The 16,576-nt window shown below is 46.5% G+C and overlaps 1 protein-coding gene across 1 annotated transcript in view; it reads left to right on the top strand.

The window, feature by feature from the left end:
• Positions 1 to 16,576, top strand: part of SEC63 (SEC63 homolog, protein translocation regulator) — a 1,535,741-nt gene that overhangs the window by 1,428,290 nt on the left and 90,875 nt on the right. The window lies entirely within an intron of this gene.

Here is a 16,576-nt window from a genome sequence, read left to right on the forward strand (position 1 = left end):
GGGTGGTGAATACCGCACAACGTGGCTGGGCTAATATATGCCTTCGGGCAGATAGCCCAGTACCAACCTATGAGCCTATGGTCTCGACCATTTTTCTGATCTGGTTTGGTGTTTGTGTCCTTCACAAGTTAAGAACTGGCTGCAGAGCATCATGGGTACTCACATGGAAGCATTGATGTCCATACCAGTAGACAGCATGCATCTCAACCTCTTAGGGCATGAAATCTAGACAAAGACATAAAATAATAGGAGAAAAAGGCCCAAAAATAGGTGCAGTTTTAAGTATTGCTCTTATAAATTTAGAAAGTTGTAAAAGTAAGCAAAAAGCAAACAAAAATAAACACAGATGCTACATTGGTCACTGCAGAAAACACTGCTCTTTAATAAACAATGCAGATAAGAGCTTTCGTCTTCTTAAAGTAAAAATGCTCTGTAAAAAGCTGAAATTCTTTCATAAATATCAAATGTAAAAAAATTACAAAAAAAAGAAATGTAATAAAATCAATATGTTCAAAAACTTTCGAACTACTGCTTTGCTGCTACTGTCGCATGTATGCTTTTAATTAAAGCAAAGTAAGCAAGGAGACTTCATTCAGGCCTGGGGCACTGACTGCATTAAGACGTAATTGCTAATACAATTCTTTTTTCCCCATGGTCCCCCCCCCCCAGATTCATAGCCATTTATTCAAACACCACAAATTTAAAATCATGCTGTGGACAGTCAGGTGTTTAGATAGGGAGTTTTATTACTTTTTCTCCTAATCTCATAGAGGTGTTTATATATCCTTTCTTTTAGCATGCTGTTGGTTTTTCCCACATAAAAGCCAAGGCAAACCTGGCATAGAGTTAAATAGACAGCCCCTCTAGTTTGGCAGTTATATTTCCCTTTAACTTTAAACTGTTCGCCCTTTACAGTAAACTCATCACCACAGAATATGTTCTTACAATAATTGCAACTCCCGCACTGAGACACCCCATGGGTTGTGTTAACCTCTCTCTCGTCTTTTTATGGATTCAGAGGCCTGTCACCAAGTTTATCTTTTAAAGCAACACCGTCATTCTCTATGTCCCAGTTTTTATTTAAAGCTCACTTAATGCAATCATTATCCAAAGAAAAGGTGGTGGTAAAGCTGCATTTATAGTCTGGCTTGGACTTAACCCCCAGTGAGTTGGAAATAGCATGACTGGTGGCCAGGACTTCTGTATTCACTTTACCTACTAAAATAGGAGTGAAAAAAGTATTTATCTTTTTACATACGACTTCATTCATAGAGCTATCCATAAAAAAACTCAGGATTTCCTCTTCTAACATACTCTTAAGTCTTTTACACTTGTCCTTTAAAGCCAGTGAACAACTTTATCGTGCTGCACACACGAACTGCCCCTTTACTACTGATTTCTTGTGTAGAAGCACCATGAATTTTTGAAAGTACTGTTGAGGACAAATGTTCTTTCCCACTCAGTCATCACTCCATTAGCATATAGGGACCCACAAACAGACCCCATAGCCACACCTTTTTCTTGAAGAAAATATTGAATCTAATGTCTATTTCATTATTCATCACAACTGAGTCTTGGATCCAATCCAGCACTTCACAGATTCAAGGCTGGAGCTCCTCCCTCTCCCATAATCCCTTTCTACATACTACCCCCCTCCCCATCTCATTTACCATGTTTACACACGGATGTGATTCCTGGCTCAAAGTGATTTTTCAGGGAAATTTTCACAGGAAAAACCTTCAGGTAAGTAGTTTTTTCTTTTATATAGTAGTTTATAGTTTTGTAGTGATCCTCCCCTCCCTTGTTTAGCTGTTGCTGGCGTTAGGGTTGGTGTAATTTTTTCCCCTCCCTTCCTTTCTCTTCTCCCTTAGACTTCAGTCAAAGGGGTTATGTCTCCCCTGTTTTAGTTTAGTCTTGCAGAGTTTAGTTGGGGATTTTGATTGCATTGTATCCCCTTTAAGCTGTCTCTCTTCTTTTTAGTATTGTGTGGGTGTTTTAACTATGTTGGAAAAAGACAAACCTATGGGTTTTAAAAGATGCCCTTCTTGTAGGTGTAAGATGCCTAATTCTGATGCCCACAAGAAGTGTCTGTTGTCTGAGATCTGACCACCTCGAGGCTGGTTGCTCGGTTTTGCACTGCTTTCAACCCTCTGACACTGGTGGATTGCCAGAACAAGTTGTTGCTCAAGGGTATTGCTCAAGGGGGGGTGGGGTCCCTTTGTCTCAGACTCCCCTTCTTCCTATGGCCTTAAGGAATCCAAGAGGAAAGCCCCTTCTGTTTCCTTGGGTGCTTCTCATCCGGTACCTCAAAAATGGCTTAGGCATTCGGATCAGAGATCTCCGGATCTGAAACTGTCTTTGACTGTCTCGCATCTGGTGTGTCAGAATCCGTCTTTAGATACTGAGGTCTCTTCAGGTCGGAGGCCCTTGGATCCTATTATTGTTACCTCAGATCCATCTGCTCCCTCAGATCCCAGGCAGGCAGTTCAGCAAATGCAGAGCCGACGTGTTCATCGAATCCGGTGTTGATTTTTGAGGGCTCCCCATCAAGGATCTTCCTGGGATCCAAAACATTCAGCTTCCAGGCATAGGACACAATCCTCGGATTGGGAGGCAGCATAGGGTGGTTGCCGGATCCAGGCTGGCTTCCCCAACTAAATCCACCCATTCTTCTTCCTCCTCCAGATCCTACAGGAGCCTCTTACCCTCTAATACAGACAGGAAGAAGAAGGAATTTTCTTAGGGTCCAGATAGAGATAGGTCTCTTGGCATCACCAGCCCATTCGGGCTCACCAAGATCCTCAGTCTCTACATTGCCTTCTCTCCCGATTTCCCCCTGTTTCGGAGCCCCAGGACCCGGTTTACCAGAGGAAAACATTGGTAGATCTTGTAATTCAAGTTTTGCCCGGTCTGTCAGGGTACCTGACCTGCTCTATTCCCTTGCAATCGGATCAGAGTGGGTATCGGCTCCAGGTAAGGTGTTGCTTGGACTCTGGGGAGGAGTTCAGGTCTGGGTTTTTCTGATCAATCCCTTCCTTTGGGTGTTTCAGCCTTTGACAGTTCTGGACCAGTACTATCTGGACAGCTGGGAACCAGAGCTAGCGACACAGCCTCTTCTCTGGTGGGTTCAGTGACTGGGGATGGGGTGGGAGTTTCCACGAGTATTTCAGCCTTTCGGGTGGTAGAGCGGACCTTCTCTCCAGATGTGGAGCAGTGTCTTCCCCTCTACCGGGTACATCCCAACCCATCACTATTAGGAGCCCTGAGCCCATCTATCCTGTCCAGTGTCAGTCCTCCTGATAGCCTTCAAGTGGCATCCAGAACCCAGGGGTTCTCCTCTCTTCCAATTCCTCCCCTGAGCACTTGACAGAGGAGGTACCATGGAAGAGAGACAGTGCAGGAGGAGGCACTTGGACTCCTCCATAGTGAGGGCACAGATTTTGATGAAGGGAATGGTCCCCGCCTCACGACATCTCCTTTGGTGACATCCTAACATTGTTAAAACAGAAAGACGGATGGTCTTCCCAGCCCTGTATTCTGAGGAATCTGCGTTCCTGAAGGCTTTCAGAACAGGCCCATTTACTTCCTGGACCAACCGGCGGTACAGAGTCTTATCGTTATCGCGCAGGGCATGGCATGAAAACTTGTGTGTGAAACCAGTCAGAAAAGGAAGGCTTTTTGAGTCCACCCCCCCCCCCAAACAGAGAAATTGGAGCAAGAGGATGCCAGTCGATGCCATCATGTGGTCATCTTGCCCCAAAAAAAAGGAGGTTGAACAGAGGCGCCAACATCCATCCCTTTGCGGTTGCGGAGACCTCATCCCTTCCTGCTAACCACTCAGTTTTCAGAGAAGATGTGAACCTGACTCCTCACAGCTCACTCGACTCTCAGTTCTGAACATGCATGCTCTCGAGCATGAGGTGGAGATTGTGCTCTCGTGCATTGCGTGGAGACTTCTTGTTGAAATTTGGTGTGGCGCCCCCCTGGTTGGCACCTGCCAGGTATCTTGAAATCTTTTGGCTTGCTCCTTGGGTAGACCCTTGCTTTGTGACCATTCTGGAAATGAGCAGGAACTTGTGGCATTCAGGATCAAGTTTTTCTCAGTTTTCACCAGTCATAAGTTTTCTACCACACAAAGGTCAAGTTCCTGAAACCAACAGCGGGTAAAGTTCCTTCAAGATCTTCCAGAAAGATTCTTTGGCAGAGGGGTCTCCAGAGTTCAGGGAGATGACAGAGGAGTCCCGAGCAGGAACCATTTCCCCACACCATTCTTCAAGTTCCCCTTTCAGTTGCTCCAGCTGTCCTGCGTCCTGCCCTGTCCTGCTAGGAGTTTCATGGCTGTCCTAAACACACCCAGACACCCAAACCATACAGTGCACGCTAAGATCCTCAAAGCAATCAATTGAATAGTTATTGTTGTCACCATGTTCCTAACCTCAAAAAAGTTTATCCCCAACATGCCACCCAGTCAGAAAGAGCTGGTCCAGAGAGTTTTAGCACTTCTAGAAAAAAGAGCTATCTAGGCAGTCCCAGCAGAATAAAGAAGGATCTAGAACGTATTCTCGCTTCTTTTTGGTGCCAAAAAAGACTGGGACCTGCATCCGATTTTGGACCTCAGCAATTTGAATTTCTTCAAGAAGTCGAAGTTCCGGATGGTCACTGTTCAGTCCATCCTGCTGCTGTTGCAGAAGGAAGATTGGATGTGCTCCATAAACCTGTTTGCCACCTACTATCATCTCAAGATAGACAAGCACTCCAGGAGGCATATATGCTTCTGGCTCGGAGGCAATCTTTTTCAATTCAAAGCCCTGCCCTCTGGACTCACGACAGCCCCCACGGTGTTTACCAAATGCTTGACAGTGGTAGCAGCTCACCTGAGACTACAGGGATTTCAGGTCTTTCCAGACCTGGACAATTAGCCCCTCACAGCTCCCACAAGGCATCGACTGGTGTCCGCCATGCAGTATCTTTTGCAGACTTTTGAAAGGTTAGGCATTATGGTCAGTATGGCAAAGCCGAAGCTAACTCCTGTGCAAAGCCTAGAATTCATAGGGGACCCACCTCAACATAGTCACAGAGATTGCAGTTTTACTTTCACAAAGAGTGAACTTGATCAGGCAACAGGTCAAAACCATCCTGGAGGTCCCGTCACCGCAAGAGCACCTCATCGTCAAAGCCCTGGGATCCATGTTGTTGCCGGACATTCTCCTTGTACTGCTAGCACGATTTTACATGTGAGTGCTTCACTGTATGCTAGCAGTCCAGTGGTCCATTCTTTGTCATCTGATGTCCATGCCAATCCCAGTGACACCTCTTTGCAGATGGCATCTGCCGTGGTAGCTTCATTCAGAGGATCTGTTCCGAGGCAGACATTTTCCTCTTCCCCGCCCATAGCCACAGGTACCATGGGCACTTCCCAGGTGGGGCATTTTCAGAGCAGAGCAGTCCAAGGCACGTAGTCCCCACAGAGACCAAATTGCACATAAACGTTCCAGAGATGAGTGCAGTCCTCCTTACCTTGCAAGCCTTTCAGGATTGCCTTCCTCTGGAAACTGGCAATTCATACAGACATGTCAGTGGTCTGGTACATCAACAAACAGGGGGGAACACATTCTTTTACTGTCTGTTCAGAGAGGCCATGAGAGTGTGGGAATGGGCAATCTCTTCCAGTCGCTTTCGTCTTGCAGCACATATACCCACAGAGTCCAGCATCTTGGTGCACAAACTCAGCAGGCCTATCCTGACCCCACACAAGTGGTCCCTCAATCCGTCAGTGACATCTCAGATATTCGGCTGATGGCGCCAACTTTGCTGCAACCTTTTTGCTCCCCAAAGAACAGTAAACACAGCAGGTACTTTGCCCTGATCCCCCCAGAGTGGCAGTCCCCAAGGGACTCTAGTCCATGATTGGCTAACCGGGTCTCCTCTGTGCAGACCCACCTCTTCTGTTGATCCCCAAGGTGCTTCGGGAAGTCCACAGGCTGAATATTTCCATGATTTGTATTACCCCTTCTGGCCTTATCACGTGTAGTTACCCTTCCTGCGGTGTCATCTGAAGTATCCCCCCTGGATACTGGATCCCATTCCAGATTTCATCTTTCATCCGTCAAAGCAGTAATCTCCCAACTTTTGATCCCTTCATCTAACTGCTTGGGTTCTCCACTTCTCGTGATAAGACAGTCCAAGATGGCTTCTCCTGTCAGGAAAATTATTCTAGCATCCCAGAAACCATCTATTCAGATGATCTGTCACAGTAAGTGGAAACGTTTTCCCTTTTGGGCTGCAGAAAGGAATGTCGACCCTTTCTCAGCACTGGTGCCAAATATTCTTCTCTCTTTTTCGTCCCTTTTTTTCTCTGCTATAAAGCTTCAGTTGGCGTCTTGGAAGACTGCCTTTCTTAAGGCCATAACTTTGGCTAAGAGAGTCTCTGAATTACAGACCTTGTCCTCCAAACCACCATGTTATAAGGACAGGGTGGCTTTGTGAACTAATCATTCTTTCATGCCCAAGGTAGCCACTGAAAATATCGACCAGAATATTCAGTTTCTCATCTTTTATTCCTAACCACTCTAATAAGGGCGAATATCGCCTTCATACTTTGGATGTGCATAGGCAGTTGAGACCCAGTCATGAGGAATAATGAAATAGGGTTACATATACCAAGTTATGTTAAGTATATAACTCCTGTTTTGCTTTATTTTTTTCTCTTAGTGTTGTTCTAAACATTAATGACATGATGGAGGGCACATGGTTTACAGTCCACCAGTAGTCTTTCTTAGCCACTTTTTCTTGCATTTCGCAAATGTGATTGATGCATTACAGTTTCCCATTTACTCAGTAATTTCAGTGTTGCTAGTTTTCTTCCTGTTCACCTCCATATCCCAACACCAGACTCTGGTTCAAGTCCAGTGTACTCCTGATTATTCTAGTCAACACCTGTGCTTTTTCTGCCTCTCAAGCATTTTCTTTTTGAACACTAGTAAATGTTTCACTGGTAGGTCTCTTAATGAGCTTTATTGTCAAAAAATGAAAAGCAGAGTCCCCTTCTGTTTGTTTGCTCATGTTTTATTTCCTGCTTAGTCTGTTCTGCATCCGGAAATGTTCTCCAGGAAGAAATATTCTGAAGACAGCTGCATACAGCAGCTTGACTCTCATACCTGCCTGTCAACATTCCTTAGTTGCTGGAATACTTTTTCTCTTCTGCCTGGTGTACAGTGAATTAGTATTTTTCACAAATACTCTGTTGTCACCAATTTTTAGTACTTTCTCTTTCTGCCATGGTTTTGTCAATCAACTGTTTCTGCTCAAATGATTGCATTTTTTGCTAATACAGGTCTTTGCTGCTTTCTCATGGCCAGATTTGGAGCCTACTGTTGATGTGCCCTTTCATTTAACAAAATTACACTGTGGAATACCAGTCCAGCTGCTTCTTTGTGCTTTTATAAAATTAAGTCAGTTCCTTCCAGTTTCTCTGGTACAGCAGAGAGTCTTAGGTTTTCTATGCATGCTCTGTCTGCCAGATATAGCCCCAGCTCAGCCTCCTTCTTCTGGCAGCTAGCTACTATAAAGAAACTACTCTTTGTGTAGGTCACTATTGCAGGCATCACATTGAGGAACTCTGATGCAGGCTGATATCTGGCCAGATTTTTAGTACTGACCAACCTTCTATCTCAGTCTGATGGCCACCTTCACATTGAATGTCCTCACATACCTTGTATAAATGTGAAATCCTCCCATACCATCTTCACTTTGTTGACCCATTTTTGAATGTATTGTCTGTGCACCTGCAAATAGCATCCATTTGTCTGCCTGCCTCTTTCTCAGACCAAAGAGCAGTTAAATGGCTATCCCATCGGGGAACACAATTTTGTCCTTGTTCATAGTATTAGAGTAGTGTTGTCTACTTATGTTTTGATATAAATCCACATGGCATTTAATCCACATGAAGGTATAGGGCATGAGTGCCTCTACCAAGTGCAGTAAGATTGGTTTGTAAGATAGAAGTCTGCCACAATAAGTATATATATTGTCTTGGTTTAGACCTTGTCATGTCTAACAGTGAGGTTTGCCAAGTCTTTAAGATGAAAGCTATTAGACCAAGTCTGAAGTCCATCTTGGCGTGTCTGAGCAAAAGAAGGCTTACCACCATATATCACCTTTGTAGTACAGCAAATGTTCTGCCCCCTCAAAAATGAATGGAGAAGCATAGTGAGAAAAAGAGGGATTCCTCAAAGTCAGTTGACTCCAGTGGAAACCAAAGGTCTGGGGACACCAGTCCCATAGAGGCACTTTACCAGCCCCTGGCATCTGTTATATCTGAGACCACTGATGCAGCAGACGTGTATCTGGTCCTCAGCAAAGCCATGATACTAAAGGCTGTCAGCTCCTGTTTAGTACAAGTGATCAGACCTTTGTTCAGGAATATTGCTTTACTTTTAGGCAGGGGAGGCCAGTAATCCCACAGTTATGATTGAGGAGGATGTCTGCCATACTAAAAGGACTAAGTCTTGAGATGTCTACCCTCAGGCTCCTTAAACCCGTGATCTTTCTGATGTGCAGGCCTCTATCCGATCCATGCTGCTACTGGGCTGGCTATCTATCCCCTCCCATTTCCTCTGCCCCCTGTCCGGACTGGACTTTGCTGGTGCAGTGTTTCTCATAAAGATCTTGAAAGCCAGGGACATTAAAGATCGTCACAGACAACACCGCACTGACATGGTACTTAAAGAAGCAGGTGCAGGCTGGCCTGCAGGTCTGGAAACAAAGTTTGCAGTGAAGTCTGCACATGTAGGAAGCCCCACATCCCCACTGAGGGAAATGCTGTCACACCATCTAAGCAGAATTTCTTAAGACCCACTTAAGCTAATAATTGCACAGAGAGACATTCCTTGGGATGACCAACAAGTAGAGTTTTCCAGAGAACAACATCTTTGCTTTTCTAAATAACAGACAGCTAAGGAAATACTGTTAAAGGATTGATCACAAAGAAACTTGGACAGTAGATGCACTTTGTGGCTTGGAGAGTTCTGTTTCTATAGTTTTCCCTCTTATTCCCTTACTGACTAGGGTAATTCAGAAGATCGAAGAGGAGGAAGGTCCAGAAATAATCCCATTTCCTCTGTTCAAGCCCAGGCAGCAGTGGTTGTGCATCCTGCTCCAAGTGGTGAGGTAGACTACTTTCACACTGCTGCTGTTTGTGAACCTCCTGATGCAGAGCTGGTGAATGTCTTTCATATACCCCAAAATGTCTACATTGAACCTGGAAGCTTGAAAGATGTAACAGTTATTCCCTTTGGACACCTTGATCCTAAAGACCAGATGTATTTTGAAGGTGGCCATTAGGCCAAGTATGGAGGCAGTCTTTCCTAGCTAAGTAGAAAAGATTCTCCCTTTGATACCTGAGGAGAAACATACACACTATATGGGTGAAATATACTTAATGATCTTCAGTCTCTCTAATTTTTTCCACCTGACCAATCTACACTTTTTTGAAACTGCATTTCTCTGTTATTTCTGCCTATCTGCCTTTGAAGCCTCCCTGGCATCCAGTTAAGCAATTCATGAATGCTGTCATACATGTCACACCTTCTAAACAGACATTGGTGCCAGTCAAAGATCTCAGCCTTGTTTGAAAAATGTGCTCCTTGCCACTGGTTTAACAAGTTGGTAACACACGTAAAATTCCTGCCATGGAAAACTGTTTCTAATGGCAGTCACATCAGCCAAAAAGGAATCTGAATAGTGAGCTGTGATAAACAGACCCCCCCCCTTGTATTTCATAAGGATAGAGGCACACTGCACACTCATCTGTCTCTGTGTTGGCTATAAATACGCATCTCATTTGACAGCTGTTTCCTTTGTTTAATTTAGTTGTTTACTCCATATATTTTTATATTTTGCTCATTATCTTCATGCCCTGCTTGCTTTTGCAAAATTTCTGTATTCATTCTATTTAACGTCTGATTTATTGTATTTGATGACTACTGTTTGACTATACTGTATTGTTATTTGATTGTACTACTCTTGCCTGTCTGCCTGAGTCATGGTTGAAAAAGGTCTTTGGACCAGTCCACCCAGCCAGTTAGCAAACAGTAAATACCTAGATGTGAAGTTGTTCAATCTCACCATTCATTCTTCACTGATGGGTTCTGAGCCGATCCGTAGGCTCCGACACGGCCGTTAGCAAAGCTCAAGGTTTACCAGTAGCTCGAGACCAAGCCCCTTATCCCATGATGCACTGCTGGAATTACCTCAGTTCTAGTTTGCTGCGGCACGGATTTCAGTGGTTCCAGTTCGCTCGAGCCTTTTTTTTTTTTGACACACAATCGCTTTTCGCATGTTTTTTGGAAAAACTTCTTTATCTTTTATAGATAGTTAGTTTTATATTAAGCTCCTGTAGTTGTCTCTTTAAACCTATTCCCTTGGTGCTTCATAGTTTAACATATTTGTAGCGGCCTCGTGTTAGGCCTAGTTATTCAGTGTGTGTGTTTCTTTCCTTCTATAGTGTGCGTTATACTTTTCATAGTGTAGATAATGTGCTGTTGCACTTTTAGTAGAGTTGGCTTTCTTTTCCTGGGCCATTGTTAGTGTGTTCTGTATTAAAGTCAAGCCTAATGATAGCTTTAACTTTTAGGCTGTATTATACTGTTGGCCGTTTTTCTCCGGCCATTTTTTAAACTGTGTTGGTTAATTATAACTGTTTTTCTTGAGCCTTGGACAGATTTTTCCTCCAGGTTAGTCTGTGTATTGTTTATTAATTTGTCTGAGGAAAAAGACAGGCACCCAAAGTCTGCATTCAAAACATGTCCAGACTGCGGGCAAAAGATGTCTCTCACTGATGGGCATGTTCACTGCGTGTATTGTTTGAGTGTGGTGTACTTGCAAGAGTCCTGTAGCATTTGCCATTCCTTTTCTTCAAGGGTTCTTTTAGAGAGGAAAAGGAAACTTGTTAATCGAGGTTTGCTGAAGCATCCTTTTTCTGAAGATTTGTCTGACCAGGATGGGGTCAGCAAGTCCTCTAAATCATCAAAATCATCTACTGATTCTAAGGTATCTAAAAAGTCTAAGAAAGTGGAGGATTCTGGGACTTCAGCTCCACAGCTCTCAGAGCAGTGTGTCTCTTCCTTTCGGAGCTGGACTACTGTTTTGAAGCCGGGCTCCGAGACACCTCGCCACTCCTCCAATCAGCACCTTTGGTGCACTCCTCTAGATCTTCTGTCAGCCTCTCGGATTTGGATATGGACCGATTGGTGCATAAGCTCTTACAGGCACCAGGCCTTGCCAAATTGTTGTCTGTTCTGACCCCAGCGTGTGAACCGAAGACCACTATCCCAGATTTGACTGCTGCTCCTCCGAGCCGCATCGGATCTTCGGTGCCAGAGGGGGCTGACCTGCTGTTCATGGAGCCTTTGGAGCGAAGACCTGCTCCGGGGTCATCGGTTCCATCTACTCTAATATCCTCAGCGCCGCCCAGGGACTCTGGGGGCCGACACTCTCCTGTCTGGTCCGGGGAGGATAGTCGCACCGACTTGTCGGTGCCGACTCTTCCTCTCGGGGCCTCGGCTCCTACCTCCGGCTCGGTGCGGGAGGGGATGGCGGTTCTCTCGGGTCAGTCTACTCCTTCTCATCTAAGCCGTGATGCTTTCAAAGCCATGAGGAGAGCCTTGTCCCCAAAGACATCCTCGACACCAGGTCTGGCCTCCTCTTCCCCTAAAGTGCCTGTGTCCGCCTCTGCTTCCATTGTCCAGGCCAAGTGTAGAGACCCTGGAGCCTCAGGTAACCCCATGCTCTTCCAAGACCTCCCCAGAGGCTCCCACTGAGGAGGCCCTCAGGAAGAGATTGTGTAATAGGAGACCCTTGGACTCCCCACAGGAGTCTTTGACATCTGATACTGACTTGGATGAGTCAGAAGGGTCCCCACGATCACCCCTCTGAGGATATGTCCTTTGCGGAGATGCTCGAGATCCTTAGGCAAAGGGGTGATTGGCAATCCAAATGCCCTACTGAGGACGAGTCAGTTCTCCTGAAGGCTTTCGAGTCTCAACCTTCCACCTCTTGGGTGTCTCCGCCCTTCGATGAGCTCATGCAGCTGGTCTCTTGAAGGGCGTGGGAGTCACTGGAGTCCATGGAGCCTGTCCCTCAGAGGCCCATCAAGTTAATTTCTGCACTCGCAGATAAGGATTTTTTGTCCAAGCGAGTCCCTGTTGATGCCATGGTGGTGGCGGTGGCAGCCACCAAGAAGGAAATGTCTGAGACTTCCTCGACGATCCATCCTCCTAACATGGAGTCCAGAATCATGGATGGATCGATATAGGAAACACATGTTTAGTTCAGCGACTTTTACTCTCCGATCCCTGAGCTATTTGACCCACTTCACCAGACTGCAAAGAGATCTCCTTAGGAGTTGAGAGATACTCTTCAGGGTACTGTAGCTGCAGGGACTTCTGACAAAGATGCCGCCCAGCTCACTACCCTAAATTCCATCGTGAATTCATCCATGCATCTCATATCATATGCAGCTGATGGGACGAGTAGAGCAAGCGGGTACAGGAGTTGCCCTAAGACGACTTTCCTGGATGTACTTGTGTTCCTTCGCGGAGCCCTTTAAGTCTTCATTTGTCAACACCCCTTTTGATGGCTCATCTCTCTTTGGGCCCAAAGTGAAGGAAACTCTCACCAGGTGTGAGCAAGAGGGAAAGACTCATGTTAAGTTGTCAATCTCGCCTTCATTCTTGCTTGATGGGTTCGAGCTCGAGAACTCCTTTTACCAGCTCGAGGCAGCCCCATATCCCATGATGCAAGGCAGTAAGTACCCAGATCTGTTTTGTCTTCGCTTGGGAGGTCTTCTTTTACCAGCTCCTGGTAAGTTGTTCACTTTGTGAGTTTTAAGCCCCTTTTAGTAAAAACCTTGTATTGATAGTTTTAAACTTATATTATTCCCTTTCTGACAGAAATTCCCTGTCTCCTTTATTTTTGTTAGTGTATCTTAAAAACCCTTCCCATCCCCTGTTAGGGTGTGTGTGGTTTTGTAGAATACCTTTTGGTATTTATTTAAGTTAATTTTTGACTGGTGTGTGTGTGTGTGTTTTCGGCACCATGTCAAAGGAGAGGGTCTCAGGTTTTAAGAAGTGTGGTCAGAAGATGTCTCTGACAGACGGTCACACTTCTTCCTGTATTGTCTGGGCCCTCTTCACCTGCAGGACTCCTGTGCTATTTGTCACTCCTTCAGCCAGAGAGTCCTGCAGGAGACATAACAAACTGGTTCTTAGGGGCCTTCTTAAGCGGAGGGCTCTCGGCTAAGTCGGCTCCATCAAAACCAGCAAGAGTTTCCAAGGCCCAGGCTTCTGTTCCTAAGCCTGCGGCCTCGGCTCGTACTGAGTCGAGATCGGCTCCGGCTGGAGCCGATTCTGGCTTCGGCACCGATGGCTATCGGTGGGTGGCTGTATCGGCTCGGCTGGAGCCTTCCTGTCGGCCACAGGATCTATAGTATCGGCTCCGGCGGCTCATTCCAGGAAGAGGTCGAGGTCTCCTTCCTTGGAGCCGATATCTTCAAGGTCATCCAGGTTGTCAGATGATGACCTAGAGAGAGTGGTCAGTAGATTACTCAAGTCACAGGTACTGGCCCAAATGTTACACAGTCCGTCTCAACAGGCGACTGTGGGTCCACACCAGTTACAGTTCCTCCTTCAACTCTACCCCAGAGCTTGGAGTTGGAGTCTTCGAATGGTTACTGCTACGGCTGGAGGCCGATACCCCCTTCTGTTCCTTCAGCCTCTACTCTTATCTCCTCTTCCTTAGAGGTTTGGTGGTCGGGCTTCCATGGTCTCCTCCGAGGGGTGAGTGGCATCGGACCCTTGTCCTTCCCCTTGAGCCTCCTTGCCCCTATAGCCTCGGCTCCTACATCTGCCTCTGAGACTTGGTCCCTGGAGTTCCTAGCTCTTGGGCGGGTTCTCTCGGAACTGCCTGGGAGGGAGCATTTGAGGTGATGGAGTGTACTGGCCACTGGTATCAGTCAGCAGTCTGTTCCAGCTCCTCCCTCTATTGTACCTGTTGACATCTCTGCCACTTCTCTTGCTGCAGGACCCAGAGATCCCCAGGTTTCCCTCTTCCGAGGATTCTCCTGATGTTTCGGGAGATCCTCCTAGGAAGAGGACTTGTAGGAAGCATGTAGACTCCCGAGTCTGTCACGGATACTGACTTTGATGAGTCAGAGGGATCCCCTAGATCCCCTCTGAGGATGTCTCCTTCTCAGACATCCTAGAACTTCTAAAACAGAGGGAAACTGGCCACCAACAATCCCTCTGAGGATGAGTCAGTATACCTAGAGGCGTTTGGATCTCGGCCCTCCACCTCCTGGGTGTCTCCGCCTTATGCAGGTTATTGCACGAGGCGTGGGCAGCTCCTGACTCTGTAGAGCCAGTCCCTAGGAGGCCTTCAAAATTTATCACTGCTCCGTGACAAACAATTCCTTACCAAGGGTGTCCCGCTGATGCCATGGTGGTGGCTGCGGCCACCAAAAGGAACTTGCAGATCCTTCATCCTCCTAATAAGGACTCTAGGACCATGGACAGGCGGATGTTTTCCTCAGCGACCTTTGCTATGCTGAATTATCTTTGTCACTTCACCAGACTCCAGAGAGATATCCTGAAGGAGCTGGGAGAAGTAGTTCAGGATACTACAGCTGCAGGGGCTCAAGAAAAGATTGCTTCGCAGCTAGGAACCCTCAATTCCATTGCTAACTCCTCCATGCTAATATCTTATGCTGCGGATGGGCACAGGTGTGGCTCTTAGACGCCAAGCCTGGATGCGGCTATGTGATTTTCCTTCACAAATTCTCCCTTTGATGGCTCAGCTTTGTTTGGCCCTCAGGTGAAGGAAACCTTGACCAGGTGTGAGCAGGACGGCAAGACTCTTTCTGCTGTTGGAGTCTGTTTTCCACCCCTTCTAGGCCTTATCCCAAAGGACAGAAGGGTGGGAAGATGTGGTTCCGTAAATCCCAAGGAGTCCGCCCGGATTCACGTGGTCAGTTTACCCCTAGAGGCAGAGGGGTAACAACAACAGACGCTCTAGAGGCAGAGGGGTCCGAAGAACCAGGGAAACAGGGAGCCTCTCTCTGATAAGCCCTTTCAGCATCCCTGAGGTGTTCTGTCCCTCCTTGGAGGCAGTCGGGGAAGATTATCACTGTACCCAGAAGCCTGGCATTCCCTCACTCAAGACAGATGGGTACAGTCGATCATATCCAAGGGTTACATAATTCCTTTCGAGGAAAGTCCCTTCCCTCAGGTTCCCTTCCAGATGTACCACCGGTCTAAGGGAAATTGCAGAGTTAGAAATCAAAACTACTGCAAAAGAGCCATTCAGCCAGTTATAATAGACCATTCAGAGCCGGAATCTACTCAAGATTCTTTTGGTCCCCAAAAGACTGGAGACCAATATTGGATCTCAGCAGACTCAACAAGTCTGTCAGGAAGACAAGATTCGAATGGTCACTCTTCAGTCAATTCTGCCCTTCTTACAGAAGGACAACTGGATGTGCTCAATAGATCTTCAGGATCTATCACATCAAAATTCACAGACGCTCCAGGAGATTTCTCGGCGCTGGGGTCCAGTCACTTCCAGTTCAGAGCCCTGCCCTTTGGTCTCACTACAGCCCCAGAGTGTTCACCAAATGCATGGCAGTGGTCACGGCTCACCTGAGGCGTCAAGGATTTTAGGTGTTACGACTGGCTCCTGTCAGCCACCACCAGGCATCAGCTTATACAAGCCAGGGATTACACAATAGACCTTTGTTCTCATTTAGGCATCTCAATCAACTTCAAAAGTCATCCTTATCGCCCTGCCAGTCTATTACCTTCATAGGCAAACTTAAACACTGTTCGGATGTCAGCTACCCTTACAGAACAAAGAGTTTCAGACATTCAGACTCATGTCAGGATCATTCTGGCCAGCAAGAAAGTACAGGCCAGAATGGTTCTAAAGGTATTAGGTCTCATGGCTGCGGCCATTACTCTTCTTCCCTGGCTCGATTCTACATGCGCCTCCTTCAGTGGATGCTGTTCACACAGTGGTCATACCAGCAACTCCCAATGCGTCACCAGATTCTGGTGACACAGACATGCAAACAACATCTTGCTTGGTGGATCACATCGTCTCAGGTTCACCAAGGCAGGTGCTTTGTACCCCGTCCCGATAGCCACTGTCACCACGGATGCCTCCCTGATCGGGTGGGGGTCATTATCAGGGCAGGATGGTTCATGGGACGTGGCAACGTTCGGTACCATCTGCACAGAAGTGTCCTGGAGGTGTGAGCAGTGCTTTTAACGTTGCAAGCCCTCAACGACTTTCTTCCCGTAGGGACAATTGCAGTCCACACAGACAACATGTCTGTAGTTTGGTATATCAACAAACCGGAACCAAGTCCTACCCCTTGTGTCGAAGTGCTCAGACTTTGGCAATGGGCGATCTCCTCTCATCGGTTTCTGGTAGCAACGCATATCCCTGGGAAAACCAACATTATAGCGGACAGATTGAGCAGAGCTATCCTCATGCCTCACGAGTGGTCTCTCAAGCAATCTAT

Source organism: Protopterus annectens, chromosome 1.part0, assembly GCF_019279795.1.
Source record: "Protopterus annectens isolate FY-2018-M chromosome 1.part0, PAN1.0, whole genome shotgun sequence".
In the NCBI taxonomy this organism is placed as follows: domain Eukaryota; kingdom Metazoa; phylum Chordata; order Ceratodontiformes; family Protopteridae; genus Protopterus; species Protopterus annectens.